Raw genomic sequence first — 9,401 nt, forward strand, 5'->3', positions numbered from 1 at the left:
TGGGCCACCGTCCGAGTGGAGTACAATAGTTTGGTCCGTGAGCCTCGCCGATGTAACGACCCAACCCATTATCCAACCAAAAACACGCCTTTAAAAAAATTTTGTAACTCAGTTCATCTGGACGGCGTCCAGTTGTGAAGGGCAGGACGGCGTCCAATCCAAATGAACTACCAGGGGCTGTCCTCGGAGTCCAACTTAAGCGAATGGAAAACCCGCTTCCCGACACTTCTAAACGAAACGACTTTCACAACACGTTATAATAATTAAAACTAAGAGTTTTCCACAATAAAATCGAGTTTTACAACACCGGTCCCACATCGACCCAAATTACTAAAAAGTGACCATTTCGGCCCATTTTAGTTTTAATTCAAAACATAGATCGAGCATGGTGATTGGCGATACGCTACCCAATTCTAATCAAATCCAAAAGCACGTCTTCTAAAGCAAACTACGCAAGTCCGCTAGTCCTCACGCTTACCCGAGCCACCGTCTCCATGCAATCTATAAAAATGTAAACAACGAGAGGGTAAGCTAATGCTTAGTGAGTGAGAATATACTACATACATATATATGCATAAAATGGACACGCCACACGAATAATCAAATAGCACATACCGGAGCATCCAAGCATAAAGGCAAGTTAATCTAAGAATACCGTACAATCGCTATACAACAAGCTAACAATATCGACAATGTAAGTTCACCAACAACGATATGAACAACGCCATCAAGCTACACCTGGAGGGCTAGCTACATCACAACAATACGACGATATATATAACAATAAAGCGTAAAACGCCCAAGGTTAACCCCTTAACCCAATACCAAAAGAAGATTGGCCGAACTACACGAGCCTTAGTAAATCCGCATCCACATGAGACTACTATCTTCAATACCACAACAACATCGAGGTTGGCCGAACTACACGAGCCTTAGTGAATCCGAACTACACGAGACCACTACCTCAATAAGATGATCGAAACTACACGCGTCATCGTGAATCCGCATCCACACGTGACTCACCTCCCAAATCAAAACCCACTGTCCCGGGATTATAAAAATCCACATCGTCGAGGTTACTCAACCGCAAATCAATACCAAACCCACTCCGTCAGGATCATATAGATCCACATCATCGGGGTTATCCAAATCACAACTCATGTGATATCGTATACACAAAGTGTGCACCTCGCCAAAGGTGGTCAACCAAAACACATAACCGTCCTAATTGGACCTATTACACAAGTCCATCAAATCCACCTATATGTGAAGTGAGCTCTATAGCCAAGGTTCACTTCACCCAACTCGTACACATCCTACACATACATATGCACATAGGATATTAACACTCACCTTGTCGCCTAGATGAATGCTACCGAATAATCCGCAACTCGTCGATGGAACGTACCTATTCCATTATCACAAATACAACAACATAATTAGGGTGGATTTACAAACCAACCCATATTGACAACTAGTGCAAGTTCGACCCAAATGCACTTCCAAGCACAAACCGCGCCCAAACTAACCAATAATCACTAACACAAGTGAAAATGGTCCTAACACACCAATTGAACCCGAACACAAGTGTTAAACACTTGTCTTACCCAATTTGACATATAAACCCTAATTTTGACCCATTTCAAAATTAGTCAACCAAACACACTCAAAAGTGTTCCAACACTTTCATAATCACTAAACCTAGTGATTAAACCCATTATCAAAGCCTAATCATGGCCAAAATTGTCAACCAACCCAAAACCCGCCAAGTATCACAATAATTAGTCACCATAAACCCACTTCATCATCTAAAAGGGTTTCACAACTAATCAAACTCAAACCCTAACTTGAATATCAAATCTAACAAATGAAATTCAGAGTTTGAACTTACCAATACTATCACAATGTAGCCGTGAACGAGATGAACAACTTTAAAACCCGAGCTTTGGTGAGAATCCGACTTCTTCTTCTCCAATTCAAGCTCTCTCTCTCTAAAAGTGAGTTTCTCTCACTAGGGTTTGAAGAGAGTGTTTGTGTGGTGAGGATAAGGTTGAATGAGATCAACCTTGCCCATTTGTGGCTTAAAACTGGCCACCAAGTGAAAAGACCAAGATACCCCCTTTAAAATCTAAAAATTACACAGCTGGCCCGTCAGACCATTTGGACGGCGTCCAAACAATCTGGACGGCGTCCAGTCCTTCTTTACTGGACGACGTCTCACTCAACTGAACAAAACTGAAACCGAAACAGGGTCTTACAACTCTCCCCCACTTAAACATGATTGCGTCCTCGCGATCTGCGCCACTTAACCGAACGGACCCACACTCTATGGTCCTCAGACACACGTTCCACTGCGACTTCTACCACTTGTATCATTAACCCGGAGATTATTCCTTTTACCAATTACACACTTGCACGCATTATGGGACATGCAATGCACACAACAACCGAAGTCTACTACAATCGCTTAGCATACATGGAATCATCACACATTCTTCCAACTCCTCTAGGCAATTCTTCCCAATGAATCGCCTTTAACACAAAATAGTCATCTGCGATTTATCAAATTCACAGATCCGAGCACCAAAACTTGCACAATCCCTCACATCGGGAAAAACTCAACCAATCTCGTACCGAGATATCAACCTTCTAGCGTACCCCTAACAAGTACTATGCTAAAATAACCACATACCAAAATAAGGTCAACCATCTAACCGATGAAAACCGAACAAAAGTGAATCCTTACGGATAACACCTATCACTTAACATCTCTTGTAGTGCGCAAACATGGCTAATGCGCAACTACCGCAATTACGTGAGCAAAACACGGCTATTGCATCACTAATCACACAACATGGTCCGCACGACCCCACCATCGGCGTATAAAATAACCAATAGCTCTCAACACTAACCACATGAAGGCTGGCCAAAACTACACGCGCCTTAGTGAATCCGCATCACACGCGACTCACTACCTCCACCGCAACAATAATCGGGATTGGCCGAACTACACACGCCCTAGTGAATCCGAACTACACGAGAGTCACCATCCCAATAGAATGACCGTATCCACAAGTGTCATTGTGAATCCGAACTACACGAGACTCACTTCCCAAATCATAACACAGGAATGGTACTCCCATTCCCCATCGGTACTCGCATTTCCCGATTACGTTATACCATACCGATATAACACTACTCTCATGGTTAAGTTAGCGGACCGAGTCAACGGCCATAACCCACCAATCACACACGCTCTTTTGGCCTCAATCGACGACTAGTGTAACATCGTGCCCTGCTACACCATAGTGAATCCTAACGGAATACACTAACCATCCACACACGCTCTTTTGGCCCCGATCACAACGAGTAGTGTAACATCGCGCCCAGCTACACCATAGTGAATCCTAACGGAATACAATAACCACTCACACCAAACGACAAGTATACACTCATACTTAGAAACATTCCACTCACTTGGGAATCTTTGCACACGCATCAAACGTACGCGTACATCACGCCATCATAATCGAGCAAGAACCACCTATATCGCACATAGGCACAAAACAATAGTTCTCTAGAAGAGAATCCGACACGTACATCCCTTAACCGAGGGATTTCACCTTGCTCATCAAACACGTCCATTATCTCTCAATGAGATTCACCACATTACCACCTCGGTGATAATTTAAATCCAAAACCATAAGTACAATTTAACCGAAATTGTACCCTACCATAAATCGACCAATCTAGGTCCCGACACTAATTCCGGATCTACTATGAGCATTATCCGAAATCTCACACTAAAATCTCCCAGTGTGGGAGAGTAACTCCCCCACTTGGAACTACGTTCCATAACCGCATCACCGTGGTAACATCATCCGCGATAATTACCACTCTTCGATATACGTGACCAATCTCTCCATCGGTCATAGCACTCGAATTCTCATGAAATTCATTTCGCACACTAGAAATTGACACTCACCGTCACCCGTTGGCTTTATTTAAACAACGACACAAAACCAACACAACACGCACCTTGTACAACCGTACAATGCTACCGAAAGGTAGACTTTTCTAACAATTGGGTTCACACGACCCATCACCACATCTTGCTCCAACCCTGAGCACACGAAGGATTTGAACCTATCCTTAAACACTTCGAACGAAGAGTTTACCACAAATTACACAAACTTTATTCTTACAATCCTCCGATTGCCATAGCTTGTCAAATTTTCACCTAGTCACTCATGTACCTAAGGGTTCCTATAGGGTACCATAAGTACAATGTAACCACAACCATCGAAGTCACACATCACACCATCAGGTATAAAAAGGCACCTGACATCGCGTCACGTAGACTCCATCACCGACATACATCGAGATCAAACACTTGATCTTTAGGGTTTCACCCACCTGATGAACCTCAGGGTTCCTCATCCTAATCACAAAAGCGAACACGTGCTTAACATCCGAACACCAATGCCCGTTCCCATGGCTTGGAAGAAAAAATTCTCAAACACTAAGGAATGCTTGGTTGCACCAAGTCTTACGCCCTTCGTCCGTCAATCCAATCGCCACCGTAGGGTAATTCCATTAGGAACGTCACTGATTTTAAAGCGAAGGGGTACTAAATACTATAATATTTTTACTAGGAAATACTATTAAATAAGATACAATTTTACACAAGTTATTTATTTATTTATAGAGTGGATATACCTAAACCTTGCTACAACACTTATAGGCAGTGTACCTAATCGTACAGTAGTGTAGTTTTTAGTAAGTCCGGTTCGTCCACAGGGAACTAGCCAAGTTTAACGCTATATTTTTAAAACTAAATTTGTATATAAATATATATATAAATATAAGAAGTATTATTATTATTATAAAAGGGGGTTTTTACCGTTTAATGACCGGTTTATCGATTTTATGTCTTAAGTCGCAGTTAAAACCTAATGTAAAAAAAAATATAACTTAATTTAAAGCATAAAGTAAATGACAATAATTAAAGTGCGATAAATTAAAGTGCGATAAAATAAAATGACAGTAAATAAAAGTTGCGATAATTAAAAAGTGCGATAATTACAAGTGCAATTAAATAAAATGACAGTAAATAAAAGTGCGATAAAATATGAAATAAAGGAATTATGCTTATTTAAACTTCCATAATCATGATGTTTGACGTGTTGATTTTAATTTATTACCATGGGTTAATTGTCCTTTGTCATGGATTATTCGATATGTCCATACGGTTTTGTCCATAATAGTCCATCAGTTATAAATATAAAGTGCGAGAGTCTTCGTCAAATTATCCTTACACCCGAAGTCAAATATTCCAACTAATTGGGAATTATAATTGTAACAAGGTCTTAATACGTTGTTTAATGAATACACCAGGTTATCGACTGCGTGTAATCCAAGGTTTTATTACTTTGTTAACAATTACACCAATTACCCTTGAATGTAATCCACCCCTGTTTCAACTAGTCCATTAACTACTAATCCAGTTCCGTGTCCGGTAAAATGAACAATTATTGGTATTTATAGATATCCCGCCCACCGTACCCGATTAAGCGTATGTGGTTATTTATAGATACGTCAAATTATAACCTTTATATTAAATTAACGAGGTATCGTTAAGTTAATATAAAACCCATTAATAACTCATAGTCTAATTTCCACAAGTGTCATTCTTTTATCCAAACCCCAATTATGGTCCAAAGCCCAATTACCCAATTTTAATATTTAGCCCAACATCACGATTACTTCAGCATTAAATAAGCATAATAATAACTTAGCTACGAGACATTAATTTAAAAAGGTTGAACATAACTTACAATGATTAATAATAGCGTAGCGTTACACGGACAGAATTTCGACTTACAAACTTAAAACATTCGCTAACATAACCTTATTATTATTAATCTTAAATTAAAATTAAAATTAAAATTATAAATATATATATATATATATATATATATATATATATATATATATATATATATATATATATATATATATATATATATATATATTTGAGAGTAAGAGTAAGGAAAAGAAAAAGATGTGTATTTTTCGTGCAGAATTCGATGGCTTTTATAGGCCCACATTTTATTGTGCAGCTCCGCGAGTGTGGAGCTTTTGTTCTTCTAAACTCCGCGAGTGCGGAGGTTTTAAATACAGCTCACATTATGATCCAAAACGTGGGCGGCTTTTAATTAATATATATAATAATACATATAATTAATTATATATTATATTATATTATTGTGCAAAGTTGACTTGTAATTTTTGGTCCGTTGCGTCACGCGTTGAGAGTTGATTCATGTCCTGGTTCCGGTTTTTCGAACGTCCTTTTGTACGATTTAATAATTTGAACTTTGCGTTTTGCAGCTCGTACTCTTGTACTTTTGAGACGTTTCTCATCAATAATTTGAACCTCTTTGATTGTACTTTGTACTTTTTAGCTTTTTGGTCGTTTGCGACTTTAATTCGTCGAATCTGCCTTTTGTCTTCACCTTTTATTATTTAAACGGATATCACTTGTAAATAGGACAATTGCAACTAAAAGCTTGTCTTTCTAGAGGGATAATGCTATGAAATATGTGATAACCCGTCCTAATCCATCCGGACGAAGTCCATATCGATTACAAACGATTCACAACAGTTGATTACATCGTGAGGTAATTGACCTCTATATGATAAATTTTACAAACATTGCATTCGTTTTTAAAAGACAAACTTTCGTTACATCGACAGTTGACAGGCATGTAAAGCATTTCATAATTTATCCAAATATAATTGACTTAATAATAATCTTGATGAACTCAACGACTCGAATGCAACATCTTTTGAAATATGTCATGAATGACTCCAAGTAATATCTCTAATATGAGCAAATGCACAGCGGAAGATTTCTTTCGTACCTGAGAATAAACATGCTTTAAAGTGTCAACCAAAAGGTTGGTGAGTTCATTAGTTTATCATAAAGAATCATTTCATAATTTTAATAGACCACAAGATTTCATATTTTCATTTCTCATAAACATACGTCCCGTGCATAGAGACAAAAGTATCATTCATATGGATTGAACACCTGGTAACCGACATTCACAATATGCATATAAGAATATCCCCATCATTCCGGGATCCTCCTTCAGACATGATATAGATTTCGAAGTACTAAAGCATCCGGTACTTTGGATGGGGCTTGTTGAGCCCGATAGATCTATCTTTAGAGTTCGCGTCAATTAGGGTGTCTGTTCCCTAATTCTTAGATTATCAGACTTAATAAAAAGGGGCATATTCGGTTTAATAATCCAACCATAGAATGTAGTTTCACGTACTTGTGTCTATTTCGTAAAACAGTTATAAAAGCAGCGCATGTATTCTCAGCCCAAAAATATAAAGGGTAAAAAGGCAAATGAAACTCACGCATATAAATATTGTAAAACAGTTAATAAAGCATTTGCATGTATTCTCAGCCCAAAACGTAAAGAGTAAAAAGGGTAAATGAAATGAACTCACCTAATGTATTTTGTAGTAAAAATACATATGACGACGTTAAATAACTGAACAATGCAGGGTTGGCCTCTGATTCACGAACCTATATCATTTGTGTATATATATTAATACACATAATCGTATTCGAGCAGATTTATATATTATAACTTAAATTATATATTATACTTATTTAGTTTGTGTATATATTCAAAATGAGTTATATCTATATAGTTATATTAATATATCCATATTTATTTATATACATAATTATTTAGTGTTATAATTAGAATCAATAGTTGGTTATATGTACGTTTTTAAGTAGATAATATTAGTAAGTTTTATTTATATTGTTATGTGAAATATTTGTATATGTAATAAATATAGAATATTTATCTGTTAAAAAAAATAGTTTCGACAATAATGATTTACTAATAATAATAACTTTCTTAATATCGATAATACTAATAATAATAACGATATTGTTAAAATTGATACTTTTGTTAAAAATAATAATAGTAAAACTTATAATTACAAAAATTATATTAATATTAATGAAAAATAATAATAATTTGTATTGTTTTCATAATAATAATAAAAACCATATTGATAATGCTAATCATCTTAATCATAATAATTGTGATGCTAATACTAACACTTATGATAATGTTATTACTCTTAATTTTAATTAATGATAGTAATACTTCTAAATGTTTAGTAATAACAATAATTTTCATATTTGTACTTATGATCAATATATATATATATATATATATATATATATATATATATATATATATATATATATATATATATATATATATATATATATATAATCCTTACATTCATTTTTATCATAAATAATCATAATACTAGTAATGATAATAGTCTAACTTTTAATGATAATTAAGATAACAATAAATAACATAATGATAACAATAATTAATAATAAGGATAATAATAATAATAATAAATAAGATGAATACTACCTCATGAAGCCCTTTCCAAAAAAAATGGCAGATACGGGACTCGAACCCGCGACCATACGCTAACCCGAACACTCTCCTAACCAATCGACCATCTCAGTTTTTCTGATTTTTACTACACTTAAATTATATTAAACTAATTTATTTTTCTGTTTATTTTCTCTCTTCTTCTTCTACAGCCAAACTGACCAGAGAACCCAAATTCGGAATAATCATAAAGTACCAGCTTTTATATCTTTTAAATGAAGTAAGATTACTAGTTGTAAGTAATTAATTTAATTAAAATAGAAAATAAAAAAAAAATCACAGACCTGTACAGACTTTTAAAATCGTTTAAGAACCAAAAATCAATTTCCAAATTAGAAGCTGTTTGAGGCAGAGATTATAACATGAAACTTGTTTGAAATTGCTCCTAGAAACTTTCTGAAACATCAATTGATCCTAAAACTTGAAAATAGAATCGAATTTTACTATGAACATTTACGTTTGACTTTTGAAGTTTTCCTTTGACTCGAAAATTCTTTATGAATAAGATGAATTGAAACTTTAAATTTTTCAGACAGTTTAAGTGGAAGGATCCTAACAGAATCACATTAACACATTTTGAATTAAGTTTGGAAATCGTGGGATTTGAAAAATGAAACAAGAACAGGGCCGTAGGCCTGTGTTCTTCATTCTTTTCTGATAAATTCGATTCAGTAGAGTTTTTTTTAATGGGTTCTGTGGTTTGTAAATAATAAAGTGAAGTTCTTCTCATGTCAATTATCAATTGGTATGATTTATACAAAGCTAAATTGAATTTAGACAACAAAAATCAATCGTACACAAAATAAAAAAAAAAAAAGGACGATAACGATTGCTAACAGAGTTTGTTGTTTTGCTGTGATCTTATTCGATTTGCTAGACAGGAAAATG

This window comes from Rutidosis leptorrhynchoides, chromosome 3, assembly GCF_046630445.1.
Source record: "Rutidosis leptorrhynchoides isolate AG116_Rl617_1_P2 chromosome 3, CSIRO_AGI_Rlap_v1, whole genome shotgun sequence".
Taxonomy (NCBI): Eukaryota; Viridiplantae; Streptophyta; class Magnoliopsida; order Asterales; family Asteraceae; genus Rutidosis; species Rutidosis leptorrhynchoides.